The sequence below is a fragment of the Macaca nemestrina genome, unplaced genomic scaffold, assembly GCF_043159975.1.
Source record: "Macaca nemestrina isolate mMacNem1 unplaced genomic scaffold, mMacNem.hap1 Scaffold_44, whole genome shotgun sequence".
Lineage (NCBI taxonomy): Eukaryota > Metazoa > Chordata > Mammalia > Primates > Cercopithecidae > Macaca > Macaca nemestrina.
The window spans coordinates 252451-279359 of record NW_027257673.1 but is presented as its reverse complement, the minus strand read 5'-3'; the positions used below and the strand labels follow the sequence as shown (position 1 = coordinate 279359).

The 26909-nt window shown below is 40.3% G+C and overlaps 2 long non-coding RNA genes across 4 annotated transcripts; one reads left to right on the top strand and one right to left on the bottom strand.

The window, feature by feature from the left end:
- Positions 1 to 568: 568 nt before the first annotated feature.
- On the bottom strand, positions 569 to 11241 carry LOC139361346 (uncharacterized). Of its 3 annotated transcripts, XR_011618903.1 has the most exons (6): positions 11162 to 11241; positions 5349 to 5475; positions 4295 to 4393; positions 3188 to 3323; positions 2268 to 2391; positions 569 to 740 (listed from the first exon to the last, which is right to left on the bottom strand). It is a non-coding gene; the product is annotated as an uncharacterized lncRNA (long non-coding RNA). The 3 variants fall into 3 exon arrangements; XR_011618901.1 differs by lacking the exon at positions 3188 to 3323; XR_011618902.1 differs by lacking the exons at positions 3188 to 3323; positions 11162 to 11241 and adding an exon at positions 10593 to 10662.
- A 308-nt stretch (positions 11242 to 11549) lies between these two features.
- Positions 11550 to 23853, top strand: LOC139361336 (uncharacterized). Its single transcript, XR_011618895.1, has 4 exons — positions 11550 to 11798; positions 13012 to 13167; positions 21677 to 21826; positions 23749 to 23853. It is a non-coding gene; the product is annotated as an uncharacterized lncRNA (long non-coding RNA).
- The last annotated feature ends 3056 nt before the right edge of the window (positions 23854 to 26909 follow it).

Sequence of the window (26909 nt, the reverse complement as noted above, 5' to 3'; positions counted from 1 at the left end):
TGCCATGTTGGTGTGCTGCACCCATTAACTAGTCATTTACATTAGGTATATCTCCTAATGCTATCCCTCCCTCCTCCCCCCATCCCACAACAGGCCCTGGTGTGGGATGTTCCCCTTCCTGTGTCCATGTGTTCTCATTATTCAATTCCCACCTGTGATAGGAGACACACTTATCTTTAACATGAAGCAATATTCTTTGTTTTTATCCCTGTAAATCTGTATCTTCGTTAGGTGATACAAATTCTATACTTCTGTGGTATGCATGGTTTCTTATGGGGTGGAGGTTTATAATAATTATAGTTATCAGATACAGCTTGTGTCAAGTGCTATTTACACATCCTTTTATTTAACCCTCACAACAACTCTGGGGCAGGAATTATTATTGCCCCCATTTTAAAGTCGAGGAACTGAGGAACAAGGATGTTAAGAACTTGCCCAAAGTTCTACAAAGAGCAGTGATAGAACGGGAGTCTAATCAGTTTTTCACTATTACACTATATTACCTAGATGAAATTTACCAAAGTTCATTCAGAAAACAAATAGAACACACAAGATAATACAAGAAAATTACAAAAGAAGCTGACCATGGAGGAGTTCCCTTTTCCCTTCTGGAGAGAGTCTCTAGGAGTATGTAGTAACTCTTCATGATCTATGGACATTTGACTGGTATTTCCACTAGACAGAATATCACATCCTACTCCATGAAAAAGGAGAAAGTGACGGGAACTTCTATCTGCCTGCTAGAAAAAAAGAAATAAATAAGCTTTACTGAAGCACTGACCACCAAGAGGAATAAAAACTTGTTTGACTTGTCTTCCTGTTTGAGACTCTCCTAGAAAACCTCTCCTCTCAGTCCCTATGCCCCACCTTGAAGGAGATTCACTAGAAACCCATTAGAACAATTAATGTTTACTTAATGTCTTTAAAATTTCTTTCAGTTTCCCATCCATTCTCTAAATCATCAGAAACAGTAGATTCTACAAATATAAATTAAGCCTAACACAAATATAAGTAAAACATGAACGTAAATCTACTATGTGAAAACTATGATTCAATCTCAATGACAAAGATTTTTTTTTCTATAAGATTTTATCCTGTGCCATGTTGGGATAACTAGAAATTAACTCTTGAGATTAAGTTATTCTGGACCAGTAATTAACCCTGGTATATACACCCAGTATGTCACAAGAGTGACTGTGCTGACCAGGGCACTAGGAATTCATTAGTGGATTCCTCATACTCATATTCTGGAGATTACACCATAGGCAAGGGCATGAAAGTCTGAAGTCTAGTCTCTTTCTGTATCTTTGGAATAATGCCAAATTTTGCTACATTAACACATCAAATAGGCCAGATGTGAATAAAACCACTTCACCATTAAGCTATTTCTAAACAGAGACAATTTATTAACCACAAGCAGTATAATAACAAAAAGGATATGAGTTTCATACATTTAAGGTTTTTCACAGCTATGCCGCTAGTACCAGATTAAAAACTCATTGAATCAGGCACTCCCAAAACTAGGCCATAAGAGAATCCCTAAATTTATTAACTATAGAAACTATTTGTTAAAAAAAAAATTTAAGGTTCTTCTCTATCCTCCACAACCTATGTTTCAATAGTTCAGAATCTCAAAAATTTCACTCCACCCCAACGAAGAAGTCTCCTGATATTTTCAAGAGGTGAAACCCTTATTGGAGGAATAGAAATAAATCTAGATTGAGGACCCTCAACATTTTCCCTTTTCCTTCTTGATAGATAATTCTCTGGACTAGTCTAGCCATGACATCTAGGCCTTTACAATTTCTCAGAGCTATGATTCTAGAAATGGACAAAAACTCATTAAATCAAGTACTCCTAAATCTATGCCATAACAGAATTCTTCATTATAGAAGCTACATGTTAAATCAAATTCAATGGATGAATTATGTCTTCTGTATGAACTTGAGAGTAAAGATGGAATATGCTCCTCAAGCTACTTTGGATATAGCAGTCCCCACTTTTCCTAGGCCTGCCCCACAGAGACCTATTTAACTCAACTAGAACTAGAATTCATCAACAGTGTGGTTTTAAGGCCACAGCCTCTGAATAACTTTTAAAATGTTGATTTGCCAGCCATTGTCCTCTGCACATATGTATCCTTTTGAGAACCTTGGGAGAAAGGAGAAGCTGAAATAGAAACTAATTTAGCTAGAAAACACTTTTTAATCTCTCCCCGTTACCATTCCAAATATTCTTCCATTTTTTAAAGATGTCATTTTGCTTACCTTATTTTTAAGAAGAAATTTATTCCTGCAGATCAAAATTTCCCGCAACCACTCGAGAATTTCTGTGCTACTAAGCGTTTGATGACTAGTTAATTTCTTGCAGATGTAAAAAAGCATTTGTGAGCTGCAGCAACGCAAAGTTCATTGTTACTAGCATCATCAATAACCGAATGCAGATATAGTCAGACATAATAATGACATTCTACCATAATGAATACAAGTTGAGAGAAGCTTAGTTTCCCTGTAGGGTTTTAGTGAAATAGTTATCAAAGTGTTGACAGCATTATAATCAAAGGAAATAAGTCTATAGGTTATAGAAAAAAAGCAAGTATTTATAAGCCCCCTATGTTTCATTAAACACCCAGTGTATCCATGTGTCTCATCCTTGCAGTTGACATAAGAAACAACAAACCACATGCACAGCAGAGACTGCCTATAAACCTAGTGCTCCACAGTGGGGTCTGCAAGCTGCCATCCACAGGCCAAATCCAGCCTATCACTTGCTATTGTAAATATAAAGTTTTAGTTAAACACAGCCACAACTGTTCATTCACATATTGTCTATGGCCACTTTCATGCTCCAAAGGCAGAACTGAATGGTTATGACAGAAACTGTATGACCCACAGAGCCTAACATATTTACTATCTGGCTTTTTAGAGAAAAGTTACCTGATCCCCACTCTAGAGCTGCACTGTCTAACATGGTAGCCACTAGCCAGCCACACACGGCTATTGAGCACTTTAAGTGTGGCTTGTTCAAATCGAGATGTGCCGTAAGGCTAAAAGACACACCAAAGTTCGGAAGACTTTATGGAAAAAAAGAATGAAATACATCATTAATAACTTTTATATTGATTACATGTTAAAATTATAGATAATATACACCCGGTTAAATAAAACATTGATACAATTAATTTTACCTGCATCTCTTTACTCTTTAATGTAGTAACTGGAAAACTTTAAATAACATACGGGATTCTCATTATATTAGTAGTGGAGAGCGCTGCTCTAGAGTAAGGTTTAATTCAGCTGCCAAGTAACTGAGCACACCCATTCCTATAAGATAATGGCAAACTTCAGGTTTACACATTTACATTTTCCTCAGCGTGGTGACTTCATGCTTATTAAAATGTAATGATTTATATAATTGAGGAAGTAGACCACAAAATTCTGTATATATTTTTGTCTTCTAAGCAGGTGTCCATGATTAATTCATTCATCAAAAGCATTGGTATTACAGAATATTTAAGAAAGATCATAGTTTTAAAAACTGAAAAAACAATATTGTTACAAAATTTTGTAATTTGAGGTGACCTTAGCACCTCAACCCACCAGGCCACATACAGCTCACACGATGGGGCCCAGGCCCAACTTACCAGGTGTATGTAAAGGTCTAGGGGAGGGGACACTGGAGTTCTGTGGGGTCTGTGCCGTTTCTGGGTGCTGGGAAGGCTGCCGTGCGGGGCTGGGCAGGAAGCTATGCGAGACGGGGCAGGGCTGGAGCTGCAGCCAAGTGGGAGAAACATGGGAGCCAGGCCTAGGCAGGGCATCCACAAAACTCACTCTGCAACAAACCACAGTGGTGACCACTCCCCATCCTGTTTCCCATGCCAGCCGGGCAAGGACCTCACCCAAAACAAGGGGTGGGGAAACTGGCAAGAGAAGCACCCCGAGCACAGGCTCAGTGTGGGCCAAGAGCACACACAGCTGGCGTCCTGCTTCTGGAAGGTGATGGGATGCCAGCGAGACTGCAGGGTGGACACTTCCTTCAGCTAGAAGCCTTACGAGCATACCAGATGGGTCTGCACCAGCTGAAAACACCGGCTGTTCCATGGCTGCTCACTTTCCAAATACCAAGAAATGGAAAGAAAAGGGAAGTTCGGCCAGGCACAGTGGCTCCTGCTTGGAGTCCCAGCACTGTGGGAAGCCGAGGCAGGTGGATCAGTTGAGGTCTGGAGTTAAAGACTAGCCTGGCCTGTCTCTACTAAAAATACAAAGAAAAATTAGCTGGGCATAGTGGCACATACCTGCAGTCCCAGCTACTCGGGAGGCTAAGGCAGGAGAATTGCTTGAGCCCGGGGAGGTGGATGTTGCAGTGAGCCGCGATCACACCACTACACTCCAGCCTGGGTGACAGAACAAGACTCTGTGTCAAATTTAGAAAGAAAAGTAAAGAAAAGGAAGAGAAAAGGGAAAAGTAAGTTCTAGACTGGGCGTGATGGATCATGCCTGTAATCTCAGCACTTTGGCAGGCCAAGGTGGTAAGCTCTCTTAAGGCCAGGAGTTCGAGACCTACCTGGAAAACATGGTGAAACCCTGTCTCTACTAAAATATAAAAATTAGCCGGTCATGGTGGTGGGCGCCTGTAATCCCAGCTCCTTGGGAGGCTGAGGCAAAAGAATCACTTGGACCCAGTAGGCAGGGGTTGCAGTGAGCCAAGATCATGCCACTGCACTCCAGCCTAGGCAACAGAGTGAGACTCTGTATCAACAACAACAACAACAACAACAAAAAAAAAAGGATGGAAAAGAACAGTTCTCACTTTCCTGCTGGGTTCCACTGGCTGGGCAGTTACTATGTACCACCTCCAGGCTGGCTCTCAACACATGCCACGTCCTTCCTCTGTATAAGAGGACAAGGGAGCTCCCGCCCCGCCAGCAGGCCTGAGGACATGCGGAGACACACAGGGAGGTGTGGCAGACAGGCTCCAATCTCGTCACACAAGGTGGTCAGCCTTTCACAGTTGTAAGTGAACATGAGTTCCATGGTGTGTTTCACACAAGACTCCATCTAAGTAAGAAGGTGACAGCTGGGTGTGGTGGCTCACATCTGTAATCCTAGTACTCTGGGAGGCTGAGGAGGGTGGATCACTGAGGTCAGGAGTTCGAGACCCCTGAGAAACATGGTGAAACCCCATCTCTACTATACTTTTACTGATAAAGCAGGCAATGAACATACCGTGAAGAAATCCTGAGCTCTTAATTAAAATGAACACAGAGTTATATCTAAATCATTTGCTACAATGATCTAAAACCACTTTATTTACATTTTAGTATTAATCAGCAAAAACTCCTACGTTACCTTTATTTTCAGAACTGGAGCCAGGGTTGCTATGTGGCGCAGGCAACGTTTTCATAACCCCATGATACTATGTTTGCCCCCAAGTAAACAGGAGGGAGATCCAGGGCCCCCTTCCAAAAGCAATAGCCTAGGGGAGAGAAGGTAAATCAAAGACACTGAGATGATTCATTTTAGCAAGAAGTGTACCTGCCACCCCAAAGAGCAGAAACCACAATCTTAAAACTAAGATGTATAACATATATATATTTTTGAGACAGAGTCTTGCTCTTTCGCCCATGCTGGAGTCCAGTGGCACGAACTTGGCTCACTGTAACCTCTACCTCCCAGGTTCAAGTGATTCTCTTGCCTCAGCCTCCCGAGTAGCTGGGACTACAGGCGTGTGCCACCATGTCCGGCTGGTTTTTTTTTTTAAGGGGAGACAGGTTTTTGCTGTGTTAGCCAGGATGGTCTTGATCTCCTGACCTCATGATCCACCCACCTCGGCCTCCCAAAGTGCTGGGATTGCAAGCATGAGCCACCGCACCTGGCCTAAGATGTATAATATTTTATATGAATATTATTCACAAAAGATATTCACAATATTTTAAATAAAAAATTACAAAGCTGTTTTTCTTAAAATGCTACAATAAAATTATATTTGTGTGTAAAATGTATCTATTGTATGCGTACATTTGTGTGTGTGTGTGTGAGGGAGAGAGGGTTATGAATTAGGAAGCATATGTACCAAAACATTAGTAGTAGTTATCTTTGGGTAATGAGATTACGAATGATTTCCACTTTCTTTTCTATACTTTATCAATCATCATCTGAAAATTTACAATCAGAATTCATTATAAGCTATTGCATTTTTATTTATTTATTTTATGAGACAAGGTCTCACTCTGTCACACAGGCTGGAGAGTGCAGTGGCACGATCTCAACTCACTGCAACCTCGGCCTCCTAGTGTGAAGCAATCCTCCCATCTGAGCCTCCTGAGTAGCTGAGACCAATCAAAGTTAAGTTTTCTTCAGTTTAAAATAACTTGTTATAATTATGTTGTTTAGCCTCATGGTAACCAGAAAACAAAATCGATAACAGACACCTTAAAAATTAAAAGCAAGGAATTAAAACACACTGCCAGAAAAAATTACCTCACTACAAATAAAGACAGGAAGGAATGGAAGGAGGAAAGAAAAGAAAGGAAGAAAGAAAGAGAGAGATCAGAGAGAAGAGAAAGAGGAAGGGAGAAAGAACAAAAGAAAAAAGAGAGAGTAGCAAAACAACCAGAAAACAAGTAAAAAATGGCAGTAGTGTGTTTTTACCTGTTAGTAATAGCCTTGAATATAAATGAATTAAATTCTCTAAGACTGAGGGGCTGAATGGATTAAAAAATAAGACCCAATTATACACTACCTACAAGAAACTCAGTTCACCCGTAAAGACATAAATAATATATAGACTGAAAGTGAAGGGATGATACAAGATATCCCACACCAATGGAAAAAGAAAAAGCAGGAGTAGCTCTACTTACATAAAACAGACTTTCAGTCAAAAAAGGAAAAAAAATGAAGATAATCATATAGTCAGAAAGAAGTAAACAGCAGCATAACAATTATAAGTGCATATGCAACCAGCACTCAAGCACTAAACACAGAAGCAAGTATCAACAAACCTTACAAGACAGATGGACTGCAATACAGTAATAGAATACCTCAATGCTCCACTATAACCAACACCCCACTATCATCAATGGACAGATCATCCAGACAACAAAACATCATCAGTTAAACTGTACTCTATTCCAAATGGACCTAATATTTACACAGCTCTCCACTCCACAACTGCACAATGCACATTCCACTGAGTAGCACATGGATTATTCTCCAAGACAGACTATGTGTTAGGCCAAAAAACAAGTCACAACACATTTTTAACAACTGAAATCATATCAAGTATCTTTTCTGACCACAGTGAAATAGTACTAGAAATCAGTAACAGGAGGAACTTTAAAAACTGTACAAATATATGGAAATTAAAACACATGCTCATGAACAACCAATAAATAAATAAATAAATAAATAAATAAATAAATAAATAAAATAATTAAAAATTTATTGAAACAAATAAGAATGGAAACAAAACATAAAAATTCCTGTGGGATGCAGCAAAGGCAGTTGTAAGAGGAAAAGTGCATAGCTATAAATGCCTACATCAGAAAAGTAGAAAGATCTCAAATAGTCAACCTGACAGTACACCTGAAGTAATGAGAAAAACAAGAAAAATGGAACGCTAAATTTAGTAGAAAAAATATCATGAAGATTAAAGAGGAAAATTTAAAAATAGAAACAAAAAATACAAACAATCAATGGAACAAAGAACTGGAATTTTTAAGAAAAAAAATCAAAACTGACAAGCTTTAACTAGACTAAGGAAAAGAAAAAGGAAACAAATAAAATCATAGCTGAAAAAGGAGACATTACAACTGATAACACAGAAATACGAAGGATGGTAAGAGATTATTAAAAACACCTATATAAAAACAAATTGAAAAATCTAGGTGAAATGAATAAATTTCTGGACACATAACAAATTCCCAAGATAGAATGATGAAGAAATAAAAAACCTGAACAGAACAATAATGAGTCATGCAATTAAATCAGTAATAAAAAGTCTTCCATCAAAGAAAAACACAATAATCATGGTTTTACTGCTGAATTCTACCAAACATGTTTAAAAGAGCTAATACCAATTTTACTCAAAATATTCCTCAAAAAAATGAAGAGGAATGAAGGCTTCAAAACTTGTTCTATGAGGACAGCATGACCCTGGTACAAAAACCAAACCAGGACACAACACAAAAAGAAAACCATAGGCAAATATCCCTGATGAACACAGACGCAAAAAGTCCTCAACAAAATACTTGAAAATTGCATTTGACAACACATAAAAAGATGATCCGCCATGATCAAGTGGAATTCATTCCAGGAATATGAGGATGATTCAATAAACCCAAATAAATAAATGTGCAACATCACATTCAGTGAATCAATAACACACACCATATAATCACTTCAGTAAATGCTGAAAAAAAAAATCATTCCTTCGTGACAAAAACTGAACAACATGAGTATAGAAGGAACATATGTCAGTGCAATAAAGGCCATATATAACAAACCCACAGCTAACATCATAATCAATGGGGAAAAGTTAAAAGCGCTTCCTCTAAGATTTGGAACAAGTGTGGTTACTTTTACACCACTTTTATTCATCATAGTACTGAGTCTTAGGTAGAGCAATTAGATAGCAGAATGCAATGAAAGACACCCAAATTGGAAAAAAAGGAAATCAAACTGTCTTTGTTTGCAAGGGACATGATCATATGTAGAAAGAGAACCCTAAAGATTCCACAAAAAAACCTACTAGAAATAATAAGTTTAGTCAAGTTGCAAGATACAATATCAACATATAAAAATGAGTAGCACACTCATGTACCAATAGTGAAATACCTAAGAAAGAAATCATGAAATCTATTTCATTGCTGATAAAATGATATCTAGGGATAAACGTAACCAAAAAGACAAAAGATCCACAATGAAAACTATAAAGCATAGATGAAAGATATTAAAGCAGACACAAGTAAATGAAAAGATATTCCATGTCCATGCACTAGAAGAATATTGTTGAAATATCTGTATCACCCAATGTGATGTACACAATCAATACAATCCATGTTAAATTACAAGACATTCTTCATACAGAAAAAAAATTCCTAAAATTCACATGGAAATGCAAAATACTTCAAATAGATCAAAGAATCTGGAATAAAAAGAAAAGCTAGTCATAACACAACCTGATTTCAAAATATATTACAAATCTATAGTAAGGTAGGTACTATCAAAACAGCATGGTATGATCTAAAAAGGGGGCGGGGGAGAGATAGAGAAACAAAGGCATGACAGACATAGACAAATGAAATAGAATAGGGAAATCAGAAATAAATTCACTCATTTACAGTCAACTCATTTTTAACAAAAACACCAAGAACACACATTCGGGAAGGACAATCTCTTCAATAAACTGTGCTAGGAAAACCCAACACCCACATGTACAAGAATACATCTAGGCTGTTATCTTAGCACATACAAAAGTCTACTCAAAATAAAAATTTAAATGTAGGACCTGAAACTATGAAACTACTAGAGAAGAAAACATAGGATAAATGCTTCATAAAATCGGTTAGGACAAGGAATTTTCTAATAGACATCAAAAGCACAAGCAACAAAAGCAAAGATGTATTTACATTAAACTTGTCAAAAGCACAAGCAACGAAAGCAAAGTTGTAATTACATTAAACTTAAAAGCTTCTGCAAAGCAGAGGAAGCAATCAGTAGAAGCAACAACCCAGAGAAAAGAAGAAGGTATTTGCAAACTATGCATCAGTCAAGGGGGTTAAGACACAAAATATATAAAGAACTCAAACTACTCAAAAGCAAAAATACAAATCATCTGATTTAAAAAAATTTCTACCCCAAACCTTTGTCTCCCACCATTATTTCCCCACCTTCTTTTCCCGACTGCCTTTGGCCTCCTCCCTCTCGCCACTCTTTTTCTTCCTCCATCTACCCGAAAACTTTTTCCTTACCATTTTTTCCTCACCGTCATTTCGCACACCCTTCTCTACTCTCCCGTTCACCACCCTTTTCCCCATCCATCTACCCAAACACTCTCCTGACTGCTTTTTCCCACCGTCTTTTCCCCTTCTCCCTGGCCACCTTCGTTTTCCCTGTCCCACTCTCTTCAACCTCTTTTGCTCCTTCATCTAAGCAAATACATTTCCCCCATCTTTTCCCAAAGCCTTCTCCCCACTTCTGCTGCTTACCACCCTCTTTTCCCCTTTCATCTACCCCAAAACTGTTTTCCTCATCGTATTTCCCCCCGCTCCTCCTTGCCACCCTCTTTGCCTTCTTCAACTACCTAAAAACATTTCCCCACCGTCTTTTCGCAAAGCCTACTCCCCACTCCTGCTCACCTCCTTTTTCCCCTCCATATATCCCCCCAAATTTTCCCCACCATCTTTTCACAAAGTCTTCCCCCTTCCCACTCGTACTCTTCTTTGCCCTATCCTGCCTGCCACTCTTTTTTGCCCTCTATCTACCCCAAACTATTTTCCCCAACCCTCTTTCCCCGCTCCCTCTAGCCACCCTCTTTTCTGCTCCTCATCACCCTCTTTCCCCCCTCCATCTACCCAAACTCTTTTTACCCACCATCTTTTCTTTCTTCAGCGTCTGTCTTTTCTGCCCACTGTCTTTTCGTGAAATCTTGTTTTCCTCCCGCTGGCTAACCTCTTTTTCCTTCCCGCACTTGTTACCCTCTTTTCCCCCTCTATCTACCCAAAAACTTTTCTCCCCACTGTCTTTTCACAAAACCGTCTCTCCCTACTGCTCGCCCCCGTTTCCACCCACCACCACCGTCTTTCCTCCTCCCTCTTGCCATCCTCTTTTCTCTCTCCATCTACCCATAAACTTTTACCCACCGTCTTTCGGCAAAACCTTCCCTCCCTCCCGCTGCCCACGCTGTTTCCCCCCAATCTATCCAAAAACTTTTTTCGCACCATCTTTTCCCCACGGTCTTTTTGCAACATTTTCTCCTGCTCGCTATCCTCTTTTCCCTTTCGCACTAACTACTCTCTTGACCTCCCTCCATCTATCCCAAAGCTATTTTCCTCCTCCTATTGCTCCAGCCGCGCTGCTGTCTCAGTTGCCACCACCACCAACAGCAGCGAATCGAGCTGCTATGCCAGGGCTCCAGCCTCCAGCAAACTACCGGTAATTACCCATTCCCGATCCTCTAAGCCAGGCAGGCACTAAGCAGCTCTACAGGAAAGTATGGGAACCTGGAAGGGCCTCACTTCCCTTCAGCATCACGCATATACTGAGCTTATATACATGAGGATTCCTGGACGGCGTGTTCTGATTGGACATGAAAAAACCTCCAGGGTTACTCGGATTGGACTTTATTATCATGTTCTTATTGGGTGAGAGCAAGTCTTAAGACAACCAATCACAGCATGAAAATAAAGTCCAATCAGAGTAGGCCTGGAGGTTTTTCTTCCATCCAATCAGACCATGTAGTCCAGGAACTGCGTGTGGTGTAACATCAGTATATAAAGCATGCTGAGGTGGCGTCAGGTCATTACAGGCTGTTCAGTGTCGGCGTTCAGACCTTGGTTTAGGGAACTAGGAGGAGCCAACGCTTCTGCGAATTGGAGCCAGCGCTGCGGTTGGTGGTGGCGACAGAGCGGTTGGAAGTCAGTCAGCAGCGGGAGCTTTTCCTGCCGGGCGGGAAGACGAGTAGAAGGGAGAGGCACTGACCGATGCTGGAGGCTACGCCCCCGCGGCTCGCCTGCCTGCGGTTTGTGGTGACTTCGGACATTGCAGCTCGGCCAGAGTGGTAGAAATGTCATGGGGTAGGTGAGTTATCCGGGGCTGCACTGTCCACTTCTGGGGGCAGGGGTTGGATGCCCTATTGGGGCCCACTGCCCGAGGCTGCATTGCCTGTGGCAGGGGATTGGTTGGGGGCACTCTGTGGGGTTGCATTGCTGGTGGTGGAGTGGGTTGGCTGGCTATCAGGGGCCACATTGCCCACGGTGTGGCGGAGGTGCTTGGGGGAGGTGAGTTGTGTATACTAAGGTGTACTGCCAGTGGCTGGGGACGGGTTGGGGTGCTGTTTTTTGCTGTACTGCCCACGACAGGGGGCGGGTTGGGTGGTTATCTGGAGGTGCAATGTTGGCAGTGGGGGGTGGTTTAGGGGCATTGTCAGGTACTGCTCTGTCCTTACTTGTGGTGAGCTATCAGGAGCTGCACTGCTCATGGCGGGGCGGGGTGGGGTGGTATTGGGGCACTATCTATGCAGCAACACCCATGGCTGGGTCAGATTGTGGGCACTATCAGGTGCTACACTGCCTATGAGGGGCTGTTTTGGGGGTATATCGGGGTTACATTGCCTGCAGCTGGCACGGGGTGTGTTGGGTGTGTTATCTGGGGGCTTCACTGCCAGCAGCAGGGAGCAGGTTAGGGATGCTATCAGAAGTTACACTGCCAGCGGTGTTGGTGGGCTGTGGAGGTGGCAGTGACAGTGTCAGCAGTGGCCTCGTTCTTCTTTTCGGTGAGCATTCTCCTCTTGCTGGACTCTGAACTCTGGAAGGTGATCTCCTCCTGTTCCTGCAATCTTGAGCAGGGTAGGGCATCCACACCTATTGTGGTTCCCTAGCCCGTGCCCCAGGCTCTGTGTTGCAGAGACCACCTGGGATTACCGGGTAGGGATTAGTAGGTATCACGGGGAACTGTGAGGACAGGGCACTGTAGGTAGAGGTGTCAGGAACGGGAACCAGAACTTGGGTGGGGAAGGCTGGTTGGGTCTGAGTTTCTCCCACTCCTGCTTCGCAAGGAGCGCAGCCTGGTGGGTCCAGCAATTTCTGTCCAGCTGCACCTGGTCAGGGGCCGGTTTCAGCAAAGGCACTCACACCCGTCCCAGGCCCCAGTTCCTGGCCAGCTTTTGCTAGAAGGATAGGCTGGACTTTGGAGGATGGGTGTGAGTGCCTTCACTGAAACTGGTACCTGCCATCCAGTTGCCAGCATGACAAGGTGAGGCACTAACACCACCACTCCCTGCGTCCCATTCTAGGCTTTTCTGGCTTTGCCTGCCCAGCTGCTCCAAGCCAGGCTGGAGGAGGAGGAGAAGTCACCTGTGCTACACTGGAGCCTTTCATATAGCGTGGCTCTGCAGCTCACCTCAAGCGTGATTGGTGGCAGGGACGGAGACTGCAACTCGACTGGAGTGGTAGGAGGATGCCTGCGGGGGCAAAGTATTAGGAACCTTGTAGGGTGGGCTGCTGCATTGAGGGTGACAGTGGTTGTATTGGCATCGGTGCTAGTGGTGGTAGCAGCAGCAAGTCTGGGAGCCGGGAAGGGGGAATAGGAGTGCTGCAGGGCCCAGCCTGACCTGGGGTGGGGAGGAACCTGGGGGTGCTGTACCGCTGGCCTTGGTGGCAGTGGTGGAGGTGCACCTAGGGAAAGGAGGAGTCCTCCTCCTCCTCCTGCAATCTCTGGAGAGTGCCCTCCTCCTGCTGGTGACTGAGCTAGGCGAGTGGCAGCATTATCTCATTCTTAACAAAATTTAGGGGGTGACTATTTGTGTATCTTTTTTGCTTCTTTGTTGTTGTGATGGTCTTGGACATTTTCATGAATTGGAGAGGGAATAAAAGGTTTTGTAATAGGCCTTCTGATTCCCACACCTGTTCTTTTTTTCTTCTAGCCTGTATTTTCTTCTTTTCATCTTGTTCCTCTTCATTTTCTTTTGCTGCTGCTTCTATTTCGTGTTTCTATTCTTGTTTCTTCTTCTCTGTTTTCTTTATGCCCAGCAATGGCCATAACAAACGACAAACCAAAACTGAGTTAAAAAGAAACTAGTTGTCACTGTGTTGTATTTTTAAAATAACTGGTCCCTTACTGTGTTTTAGAGATTAGGAAAAAAATCTGTTGTATAATTAGTTATTTGTATACCTATGCTTTCATGATTGTGTTGACCCACTTACGCCTAGTGTTCCATCATTGGAATGGTAAGCATGAGGAAGTTACTTATATCCTACTGCTCAAGGTAATCAACAAGGTCTGATTTTTCACTCATGCAAAAATTCAAAAAATTGGAACCTCTGGCATAAATGGGCTAATGTATTGTAAGTAGGTATTCAAGGTTTCAAAAAACGAAGCATCACATAAAATATTGGTAGCAAAGAGCCATTTCATCTCTCTCACATAGTTGTCTGGAGCTTTGCAAGAGTCACAGGACTAGTAAGTCCTAATTTATTAGATTATTAAGCGAACTGTTTTCACTTTATTTTATTTCTCTGCTACCATTTTCTTTTCTTTTTTTTCCTTTTCTTTTCCTTCCTTTTCTTTCCTTTTCCCTTTCCTTTCCTTTCCTTTCCTTTCCTTTCCTTTCTTTCCTTTTCTTCTTCTTCTTCTTTTTTTTTGATGGAGTTTCACTCTTGTTGCCCAGGCTGGAGTGCAATGGGGCAATCTTGGCTCACTGCAAACTCCGCCTCCTGAGTTGAAGAGATTCTTCTGCCTCAGCCTTCCATGTAGCTGGGATTATAGGCATGCGCCACCATGCCTGGCTAATTTTGTATTTTTAGTAGAGAACAGGTTTCCCCATGTTGGTCAGGTGGGTCTTGAACTCCCCACCTCAGGTGATCCACCTGGCTTAGTCTCCCAAAGTGCTGGGATTACAGGTGTGAGGTGCCATGCCCAGCTCTCTGCCACCATTTTCAAGAGTATTGTCAGCTGCATGAGCAAACCTGATTCATCCCCACCTCTTTGCAAGAGAAAAAGGAATGTGGGAGAATCCTGTGTAGTGTTGGTTGTTGTTATTGTTGCTTTTGAGGCAAAGTCTCACTCTTGTCCCCCAGGCTGGAGTAGGATGGCGCAATCTCGGCTCACTGCAACCCCCACCTCCTGGGTTCAAGCGGTATCCTGCCTTGGTCCCCCGAGTAGCTGGGATTAGAGGCACCTGTTGTCATGCCTGACTAATTTTTGTATTTTTAGTAGAGACAGGGTTTCACCATGTTCACCAGGCTGGTCTAGAACACCTGACCTCAGGTGATCCACCCGCCCGGCCATGTATAATATTTTAAGGCAAATATTCACAACCAAAAACAAGACTTTTTTAACTTTTGCCTCTTAAGTAGCTGCAGTGTTGACCCTTCTTTTATTCCTAGTATTACTACCTTTGGTGTGAACTTTATATATTTATTTATTTTTTTACTGATTCCTTCAGAAGTTTATGTATTTTCTTGATTGCTTTAAAGACAATCTATATTGTATCATTTTTCAAGCTCGCAGGAATGTGTAAGGCCTATGATTTGGACACTTTTGAGTTATTTTTAAGGTTATGAGCATGTAAGATACTGTTGATATATGCAAGAATATGTATAAATACCATTAGGTAGCTTATATTGAAGAAACAATATCTAAACTTTTGTCCAAAGTTGATTGAGTGCAGTTTCGTAGGTGTGTTTCTCAGTACGTTGCATTCATATTTTAAAGCGTATAGAAATTTGAACACTGATTAACCTCATATAGTCCTTTGTTTATAGGTTTAATATTTCTAAAGACTAAACACATCACAGCCCCCTTTTAAGATTCAGTAATATTAATAAAATTTGAGATATCCCGGGTTAGAATCCAACAAATTCAGAGGAAAATTGTTAAATTATATAGCTGTAGAGCAGGAATGAGACCCAGGTTCTAGGCTCTAAGTGGGCCATGAGCTATCATACAGGTATATCAGTGACTGGGCATAGAGTCTGCAAAATTACAGGATGGTAAGAGAATGAGCTGTGGACCCTGTAATTGTATGTGAACATGAATTTTTAAACTGCATGGTGCCTCAGTTTATCCATCTTTACAGTGGGGATAGTAGTTTTTTGTTTCTGCTCAGTTGTCTGAATGATTTCCCTAGTCTGTCTTGATGCCCACATGAGAGTATCTAAGGTAATTTCTGACAGCCTGGGACTCTTTAAGGAAAAACAGAAGGTGCCACAAATCCCATTTTAGGAGAAACCTCTGTTTTTAAAAAGAACTTTAAGCAGGCAGGTCCCTCTCAAAATCTAAGGCTCTCCTCTGTTTTGCCTTGCATTATCTGACCTTTTTGGTTTGGGTGGGCATCAGAAATTAGTAGGGGAGAGAGATCTAAAGAAAGTTGTGGATGTGAAGATGTATTTATGCTAAGAAAGTTATGAAGGAAAGAAATGTTACGTGAGAGAGGATCTTGTATGGTAAATTCTTGTTCTAAAGTAGAATGACTAATTATGAAAGAGGGAAATACAGGACAAGTCAGAAAGTGTAGTCATTTCATAGATGGTCTGTGGAAGTTGTGTTAGGGTTCATAAAATGGGAAAGAAAAACTTAACGACTGCTAGATCTTCTCCTGTCGAGAAGTGTTATGTATGTGATGTATATATGAAGGAGCTCTAATGGCTTGGCTTAAAAGAAAATGAAAGCTCTTAAATATTTTGTCACAAAAACAGAAGCACTAATGCCTTTTATTTCTTGTAACTCCAGTAGTATTTGGGAAATAAAGACGGTGTCAAAATCATTGGTAAAATAAAAATATCTTCAAAATTTATCCATTTGGTCTAATTTAAGTCAGAGATTAAATTTTAGAAGTGTTGTAATGTCATAATTCATTCTTTGATATTGGAAAATTGTTTCGTTTACCTGGTTTGGGGCCGATTTCTATGTAAGGCCTCCAGACAGCTTAGCCATGTCTCCTAGTTATGCTGGAAAGAGTCAGACTTTTATCTACAGTTCTGTTTTGTATCCTAGACTCTGCACTTGGTGCGTAATTAAAACTTCCTGCTGCTGCTAATCTCTGGGTTCCATTTAAAATCCTTCTATCACATGAATACTATCCCCTGTACTAATTTTTTTTCCACAATTAAATACTTAGAATCGTTTTTGCCCACTTGACCCAACCATTGGTGATATATTTTTAAAATACTTATCATGTGTCACAATATATTTAAGCAAATGTAAGGAAGGACATTTTTATTTTTGTCAGCATTTATATAGCATTTATGTAGCAATGCTATCTCAAGTATTTTTAGTCATTTAAATGTTACATAATAGATATGCTTTTGATTCCTGTGTAAATAAATATAATTATGTGATATTCAGTAAATATTATCAATTACATGTTTCATTTATAGAATATACTTGTTAAAATTAGAATTATTCTTTTTAAACACTATATTTACTTGTTGGCTTTATGATAACTTAGAAATGATATTCTGGATTAACTGTGATTCATGAAAGGGAGTTTGTGCAACTATAATCTTTCCAAATTTTTACTAGATTTTCAAGACTTACATTAGAACTGTGAGAACAAGGTAATAAACAAGCATATCTATTAATATCACCTTTGGTCAACTCTTGGCTAGACCCAGTGATAGTGTAGGAATTAACATAATTTTTTTACTAAAGGTATTGGATTTGTTTTGAGAGATCACAGTTTAAAATCATTGACATAGAAAATTTAAAACTTGTTAGATTAAAATGTTTTAATGCTTTTGAAATTGTTTTAAAGAAAAATAGTTATTCTGGATTACATTGATTTTTTTTTTAAATATAAGAACTAGACCAAGAGAAAGGGAGAGTAGTGATAAATGTCCAGGTTTTCAAGTTGAAAAGTAGCAATCGTTGTATTACAGCAGATGGATTTGATGTCAAATTACAAATGTTAAAAACATTATGTGTAATCGACCAAACAGAGTACCTATACAAGGCAAAGAAAGGAAAGGCATCCAAATAGAAAAGGAAGGGGCGAGTCTGTTTTCTGAAAGTGTAATCTTAACATAGAGAAAATGATAGACTCCACCAAAAAAAAAAAAAAAAAAAACCCATTAAAGCTGAAAACACATTCAATAAAGTTGACAGTTACAAAATTAACTATACAAAGAGTATTCTTGTTTCTATGCACTAATGAAAAACTATTATATGAAAAATCAATTAATACAATCTACTTATAATAGTATCAAAAGAAATAGATAAGTAAATGAAAGACTAGGGAGTAATTTTAATGAAGGTTATGAAAGACGTGTATACTGAAAATTGTAGCACATTCATGAAAGAAATTGAAAGTGGCATAAATAGAAAAACATCCTATATGAATTGCAAAAATTAATATTGTCAAAATTTCAATGCTACCCAAAGCAATCTACAGATTAAATGCAACTACTATCAAATTCCAGTGCCATTCTTCACAGAAATAGAAAAATTAGTCTTAAAATATGTCTTAAAAACTAGTCTTAAAAACCACAAAAGACACTGAAAAACCGAAGCAATCTTGAGCAAAAAGAACAAACCTGAAGGCATCAGACTACTTGATCTTCGATAAAGCAAACAAAACATAAAGTGGGGAAAGGACACCTCATTCATCATATGATGCCAGGTTAATTGGCAAGTCACATGCAGAAAAATAGAACAGTTCTTCAAAGGGTTAAATGCAGCATTACCACGTGAATTAGTAAATTCACTCCTATGTATGCACCAAGAAGAAATGAAAACAAATGCCTACAGAAAAGTAGCATGTAAGTATTTATAGCAACATAAAGCAGGAAACAACAGAAATATCCATCAATTGAGGAGTAGATTAATAAAATGTGGCTTGTCCATAAAATATAATATTTGGCAATTAAAAATAAAAAGCTATTAATACATGCTCCAAAACGGATGAACATTGAAAACATGATAAGTGAAAGTAGTGAGTCACGTAACTATATATTATTATGGTTGCACTTACATGAAATGTCCAGAATAGGCAAATCCTTCCAGAATAGGCAAATCCTTAGTTAGGAAGTAGATGGTTGGTTGCCTAGGACTGGTGGGAGGGGTTTAAAGAGTGGGTAAAATAAGGAAAGATTGCCAATGAGTGCAAAGTTTCTTTTAAGGAGCATAAAAATGTTGTAAAATTGTATTGTGGTGATTGATTATCCACCCACTTAATATGCTAAAAAAAATGAACTTCATACTTTAAATGAGTGAGTTAAATAATATATAAATTATATCCCAGTGACTCTGTGAAAAAAGTTAAAAAATACGCAGTATGCATACACAAAAAATTATTCTTTATTTTATTTCCGTAGGTTTTGGGGGAACAGGTGGTATTTGATAGTATGAGTAAGTTCTTTAGAGGTGATTGGTGACATTTTGATGCACCCAATACCTGTGCAGTATACACTGTATCCAATTTGTAGTGTTTTATCCTTCACCCCCTCTCTTTTTTTCCTCTCCCAAGTCCCCAGGGTCCATTGTAGTATTCTAATGCCTTTGCATCCTCATAACTTAGTTCCCACTAATGAGCGAGAGTGTACAATGTTTGGTTTTCCATTCTTACATAACTTCACTTAGAATAATAGTCTCTGACCCCATCCAGGTTGCTGTGAATGCCATTATTTTTGTTCCTTTTTATGGCTAAATATATATTTATATATACCGCAATTACTTAATCTACTCATTGATGGACATTTGGACTGATTATATATTTTTGCAATTGTGAATTGTGCTGCTGTAACCGTGCATATCCAAGTATCTTTTTGATATAATGATTTATTTTCCTCTGGGTAGATACCCAGTAATGGAATTGCTGGATTAAATGTTAGTTCTACTCTTAGTTCTTTAAAAAAGCTCTACACTGTTTACCATAGTGGTTTTAGTAGTTTACATTCCCACCAGCAGTGTAAAAGTGTTCCCTTTTCACCACATGCCCACCAGTGTTTATTATTTTTTGATGTTTTGATTATGGACATTCTTGCAGGAATAAGGTGGCATTGCGTTGTTTTTTGTTTTTTTTTATTTTTGTTTTTGCTTTTGAGACGGAGTCTCCTTCTGTCACCAGGCTGGAGTGCAGTGCATGATCTTGGCTCACTGCAACTTCCGCCCCCCGGGTGCAAGTGATTCTCCTGCCTCAGCCTTCCAAGTAGCTGAAACTACAGGTGCCCACCACTGCACCCAACTATTTTTTGTACTTTTAGTGGAGATGGGTTTTCACCACTTTGACCAAGATGGTCTGGATCTCTTGACCTCATGATCTACCCACCTTGGCCACCCAAAGTGGTGGGATTTCAGGCATAAGCCGCCACGCCCAGCCCAGCATTGTGGTTTCAACATTTCCCTGATCATTAGTGATGTTGAGCATTTTTTCATATGTTTGTTGGCCATTTTTTATATCTTCTTTGAGAGTTGTCCTTAGACCATTATTTGAATGCCTTGGTTCCCACCCCCGCCCCCCCCCCCCCACCCCGCGAATTTGTCTGAGTTGTGGATTCTGGATATTAGTTCCTTGTCAGATGTATAGATTGTGAAGATTTTCTCCCATTCCATGGGTTGTCTGTTTACTCTGCTAATTGTTTCTTCTGCTGTGCAGAAACTTTTTGGTTTAATTCTCACCTTTTTATCTTCATTTTGTTGTTGTCGCACTTGCTTTTGGGTTCTTGGTCATGAAATCTTTGCCTAAGCTAATGCCTAGAAGGGTTTTTCCAATGTTATCTTCTAGAATTTTTATGGTTTTAGGTCTCAGGTTTAAGTTGATTTTTGTATAAGGTAAGAGATAAGGATCCAGTTTCATATTTTGGCAGTACCTTGCCAATTATCCCAGCATATGTTGAATAGGGTGTCCTTTCCCCACTTTGTTTTTGTGTGCTTTGTCAAAGACCAGTTGGCTGTAAGTATTTGGATTTATTTCTGGGTTCTCTATTCTGTTCTATTGGTTTACATGCCTATTTTTATACCAGTACCATGCTGTTCGCTGACTATGGCCTTGTGGTATAGAGTTGAAGTTAGGTAACGTAATGCCTCCAGATTTGTTCTTTCTGCTTAGTCTTGCTTTGGCTATGCAGGCTCTTTATTGCATCCATATGAATTTTTGAATTATCCTTTCTAGTTTTGTGAAGAATGATGGTGACATTTTGATGGGAATTGCTTTGAATTTGTAAATTGCTTTTGGCATTATGGTCATTTTTACAATATTGATTTTACCCATCCGTGAGCATGAGCATAAGGTGTGTTTCCATTTGTTTGTGTCATCTGTGATTTCTTTCAGCAGTGTTTTTTAGTTTTCCTTGTACAGCTTTTTTACCTTCTGGTTAGTTATATTCCTGAGTGTTTTATTTCTTTATTTGCAGCTGTTGTAAAAAGGGTTGAATTCTTGATCTGATTCTCAGCTTGCATGTTGTTGGTGTACATGTTGTTGGTGTATAGCAGACCTACTTATTTGGGTACATTAATTTTGTATCCTGAAAATTTGCTGAAATTATCATTTTAGGAGCTTTTTGGAGGAGTGTTTAGGGTTTTCCAGGTATACGATCATATCATCAGCAAACAGCAACAGTTTGACTTCCTCTTTACCAATCTGGATGCCCTTTATTTGTCTTTATTTCTTTTACTTGTTTGATTGCTCTGGTTAAGACTGTCAGTGCTGTGTTTAATAGAAGTGGTGAGAGTGGGCATCCTTGTCTTGTTCCAGTTCTCAGAGGAAATGCTTTCAATTTTTCCCTGTTTAATATTAATGTTGGCTGTGGGTTTGCCATAGATGGCTTTTATTACCATAAGGCATGCCCCTTCTATGCATATTTTGCTGAGGGTTTTTATCATAAAGGGAGGCTGGATTTTGTCAGATGCCTTTTGTGTGTCTACCAAGATAACCATGTGATTTTGCTTTTAATTCTGTTTATGTGATGTGTTACATTTATTGACTTGCCTATGTTAAACCAGAAGAGCTCGTGTGTTCTCAGGAGCTACCAGGTGCCATGGCCCCTTTGGGACAACTTGAGGCTGCATCCTGGGGAAGAAGAACGCCTCCTGTCCCTGGTGCTGACTGCTGAGGACAACTTCGATGTGATTTCTCCACAGCCCAGCTTCTTTGGGGGCATTTTTCCTTCATGGTAAGTACAGAAGATTTCATTTTCTGGAATGTTGTGTGTATTCCTGCTAGGTTCCCACTCCTTTTCTTTTTTCTCTCTTGCCATCTTAGTATTGATTTTACAGTAGTACTCATTCCTTAAGGGCTTTTGAGGTTGGAAAGTGTAGGAGGCTTTAGGGCTGTTTCTGAGAGAGACTCCCCATGTAGATGGAGAGAGAGGAAGGCTCTGGCTGTGGGAGGAAGGGGAAGCCCGGCCCGGGTCAGGCCCCAGTTTGGCTGTCTTGCATCCAAGCCTTAGATGGAAGGAAAGGATCCAACTTAACCTGCAGAGTTTGGTGATTTTTAAATTGTTTGTGTTTTTTTGTTTTGGAGATGGGGTCTGGCCCTGTTGCCCAGGCTGGAGTGCAGTGCAGATCTCAGCTCACTGCAAACCCCATTTTCTGGGCTCAGGGGATTCTCCAGCCACAGCCTCCAGAGTAGCTGGGCATGTGCCACCATGTCCAGCTATTTTTTTAAAAATATTTTTGGTAGAGACGGAGTTTTGCCATGTTGCCCAGGCTCATCTCGAACTCCTGAGCTCAAAGCAATCCTCCTGCCTCAGCTTCCCAAAGTGCTGGGATTATGGGCGTGAGCCAGTGTGCTTGGTCTGCTGAATTTTTAAATCTCTGTCCCTGCTGTCAGGACATAGGGGTCACTTTTCTCCACTCCGAGCAAGTGCCTGCCTAATTCTCTCCCTCCACGCATGGCCACCTGACCTGGGGAAGGGAGCTTGCGTGTGTGGTTTAATGTTCTCTTTGCAGAAATGTCTGTTCAGGGTCTCTGCTCAGTTTTGGGTGGATCATTTGTTTTTTTTCTTGCTACCTAGTATTGTTAATATATGGCATATTCTCCATAACAATCCCTTAGCCAATATGTGATTCATCAAAACCTTGTCCCAACCTTTCTCTTTGGGTTCATTGTTTCCTTTCTTTTGCAAAAACTTTTCACTTTGATTTAGCCATGCTTTTTTTTTTTTTTATTGCCACGCATGATGACTCATGCCTGTAGTTCAAGCACTTTGAGAGGCCGAGATGGGCAGCTCATTTGAGCCAAAGAATTTGAGACCAGCCTAGGCAACATGGCAAAACTTTATCTCTACAAAAAAAATTCAAAAAATTAGCCAGGCGTGGTGGTGTGTGCCCTGTAGTTCCAGCTATTCAGAAGGAAGAGGTGGGAGGATCACTTGTGCTGGGGAGGTCAAGACTGCAGTGAGTCATGATCATGCCACTGCACTCCAGCCTGAGTGACAGAGTCCCTGTAGTTATCACTTCTATGATTCCCTCAAAATTTTTAGCAATCTTTTTGAGACAGAGTCTCATTCTCTTACCCAGGCTGGAGCACAGTCGCATATCAGGGGTTGTGAGTCCTCCAACTTAGTTTCTATTTGTCAGGATTCCTTAGACATTCAGGGCCGTTTGTGTTTCCATGTGAACATTAGCATTGTGTATTCACATTACATTTCTGTGCATAGTAAAGTATATAATTAAGAGAGTATGCTGGGACTGTATTTTCTCTGGGACATTTTGATGCGTGTGTAGTTTTAGTAATTTAGTAATCAAATCAGGGTACTTGGCATATCTGTTACCTCATACAGGTATTATTGTTCTTTTGTGAGAACATTGAAATTGCTTCCTTCCAGGTTTTTTGAAAAATACAGTATTAGTATTTTGTTAACCAGAAACACCAAGCTGTGGTATAGAGCACAAACAAGAATGTATTTTCCCAACTAACTGCAACTTTGTTTCCATAACCATTCCTTTCATCCTCACCTTCCCTTCTGCTTGGAAACCCACTACTGTATACTTCCTACTTATTGAAGGCAAAGTTTTTTGGATTTTATATAAATGAGATGAATCTGTCTTTATCTTTCTATGCCTGGCTTATTTTATGTAACATATTTTCCAGGTTCATCCATATGGCTCCAAATGAAAATTACGTTACTTTGTTATGGATGAAGAGTATTGCGTTGTGCAGATATACTGCAGTTTCTTCATCCCTTCATCTGTGGATGGACAGGTAGGTTGATTCCATATCTTCTATATTGTGAATAGTGCTCCATGAAACATGGGAAGTCAGATAACTCCTTAAGGTACTGGTTTCCTTTGCTTTAAATGCATATACACAGTGTAAGGAACATCCCAACATTTTTTCACAGTATATTCACTAATTTACATTGGCATGAATAGTGTATAAGAGTTTCCCTTTCTGTAAGCCTACACTTGCTTTTACCTTCCAAAGTTTTTATTGCTTTTTTCTGGTAATGTTCATTCTCAGTGGAGTTTAATGGTATCTGATATCAGAGTGTGATTCTGACTTACATGTTTGGAGTGACTAGTTATGTGGAGAACCTTTAGTTTCACCTGTGAATCAGTTTCATGTCCTGTGCAGAAGAGGTTGTGCAGGTCCTTTGCATATTTTTAGCTTGTGTATTTTTTTAAACTTTTCCCCACTTAGTAGCTATAGTGCTTGAATATGTTCAATAACAACCCCTTCCAAAATTATGATTTTCCTTAATTTCACCCCAATCATCCTTTCCGCCAAGGTAAGATGCTTTCTCTTTGGGTTCGTTGTTTTCTCCCCCATGCAGAAGCTCTAAAGTGTTTGTCTCACAAGTTTATATTTGCTTTTGTCAGCAGGAATTTCTGTGTCCCATCAGAGAGAAAAAAAAAGGGATCACAAAGTCATTGTGTTGTCCATACATACTTTCCCCATGAGACCATGTGGAATCTGATTTTCTGTTCTTGCCTTAGTTTGCTTAGCATAGTTGCCTGCAGCTCCATCCTTGTTGCTGCCAAGGGCATGAATTTTTTTTTTTTTTTTTTTTTTTTGACTGCGTAAGATGTTGTGGCATTTATGTACAACACTTTTTTTTTTTTTTTTTTTTTTTTGAGACGGAGTCTTGCTCTGCCGCCCAGGCTGGGGTGCAGTGGCCGGATCTCAGCTCACTGCAAGCTCCACCTCCCAGGTTTACGCCATTCTCCTGCCTCAGCCTCCCGAGTAGCTGGGACTACAGGCGCCCGCCACCTCACCTGGCTACTTTTTTGTATTTTTTAGTAGAGACGGGGTTTCACCGTGTTAGCCAGGATGGTCTCGATCTCCTGACCTCGTGATCCGCCCATCTCGGCCTCCCAAAGTGCTGGGATTACAGGCTTGAGCCACCGCGCCCGGCCTGTACAACACTTTTAAAACATTGAATCAACTTAAGGGGAACATAGGTCGATTTTATTTTATATTTCCATGTGAATAGCACTTCCAGGAACATACCCATGCCTGTGTCATTTTGAAAGAAGGATTTATGATTTATTTTTCTGTGTGTAGATACCCATTTATGCAATTGCTCATTTGGATGGCGGTTCTGAGTTCTTTGAGGAGTTGCCAAACAACTTCTCATAGTGTGAGAACTAGTTTTTATTCCTACCAGGAGTGTAGCAGTGTTTGCTTTCCTCCTCTGCCTTGCCAGCATGTTAATGCTTGGACTTAGGACAAATGGTCATCCTGATCGACATGAGATGGTATCTCAGTGTGTGTGTGAGTTGCATTTCTCTCATGATGAGTGATGTTGAGGTTTTTTTCTTGTTTGTCGCTTGTACATCTTCTTTTGACAACTGTGTGTTCATGTTCTCTACTCATTGTTTGAATGGTTTGTTTTTCTATCTCTTGTTTTTTTTAAGGTCATGTTAAAGTTTGGCTTATTAGATCTTGGTCAGAAGCATTATTTGGGAGAAATATTTGGGAATATTTTCTCCCATCCTGTAGACTGTGTATTTACCATGCTTGTGATTTATTTTGCTGTCTGGCAGTGTTTCAGTTTCTTATGCCCAATTGTCCATTGTGGCTTTTCTTGCTGTTGCTTTTTATCTAAATGCTTTTCAAAGCCCGTATTAAGAAAGGTATGTCTTAGGGTTTCTTGTAGGACTTTTATAGTTTGAGGTCTTCTACTGAAATCTTTCATTCACTTTTGATTAGTTTTTGCATCTGATGAGAGTTAAGCCTCCAGTGTTGTTCCATGTGCATGTGGCTAGCTACCTACCCCAGTGCCCTTCATTGCATAGTGAGCCTTTTGTCCATCTGACCTTTGGTGTTTCAAAGGTCAAATGGTTGTAGGTATGTCAGGTTACTTCAGGGTTCCCTATTCTGTGTAGGCGGAAGTGGATCTGTAGCTCTTCCATGAAATTTGAAATCGGAGAGTGCGTTCCATCCAATGTAGTTTGGATCTCCCAGCCTGGCTTTGGAGTTTATGGGCCTCTTGTGGTCCCATGGTAATTTTAGCATTGTTGCTCTACGTTGCTTTCAAAAACAAAATTAGCCTTAAGATGTACAACTAGATGGTAGAGTGGGACATTTGGGTCCATGTATACATCACATAGTGATGAAATCAGGGTATTTAGCATTGTTTTTTGCCTTGTAGAGTTTTCATGTCTTTGAGGAGAGCGAGAACCTTCCTTTCTGGTTGTCTTGAAAACTACCCTTTGGTAAAGTTTTCCCTAGTTATCCTGCTGAGGAATAGAACGGCAAGTTTCATTCCTCTTATGCAATGTGTCTTTGTGCCCGTTTCCTATGCCCACCTATGCCCAGCCTTCAGTTCCAACCCTGGCAAGCACTATGGTGCTTCGTAGATTTGTGTGAGATAGTTTCCTAGATTCCTCATGATTGAGGTGATGCAAAGTTTGTCTTTCTCTGCCTAGTGTGTTTCATTTACCATAATGTCCTCCAGGTTACATCATGTTGCCACAGATGACCTGATATCAGTACCCATGTCTGGCTGAAGAGTATCTGGTTGTGACTGGATACTGCAGTTTCTGGATCTCATCCTCTGCGGGTGGACAGGTAGGTTGATACCTTATCTTGGCTATTGTGACTGGTGCCATAGTCAGCATGGGAAGGCGGATATGTCTTTCCTGTACTGATTTCATGTTTCCAATAGCAGCACAGCTCAATGAAATGGTAGGTGTGTTTTTAGTTTTCTGAGGAACCTCCAAGTGGCCTCTGTAGCACACATACTAATTTACCTTGTCAACAGTTGTGGATAAGACAACTCTCCTCTCTAGAAATTTACAGCAGCATTT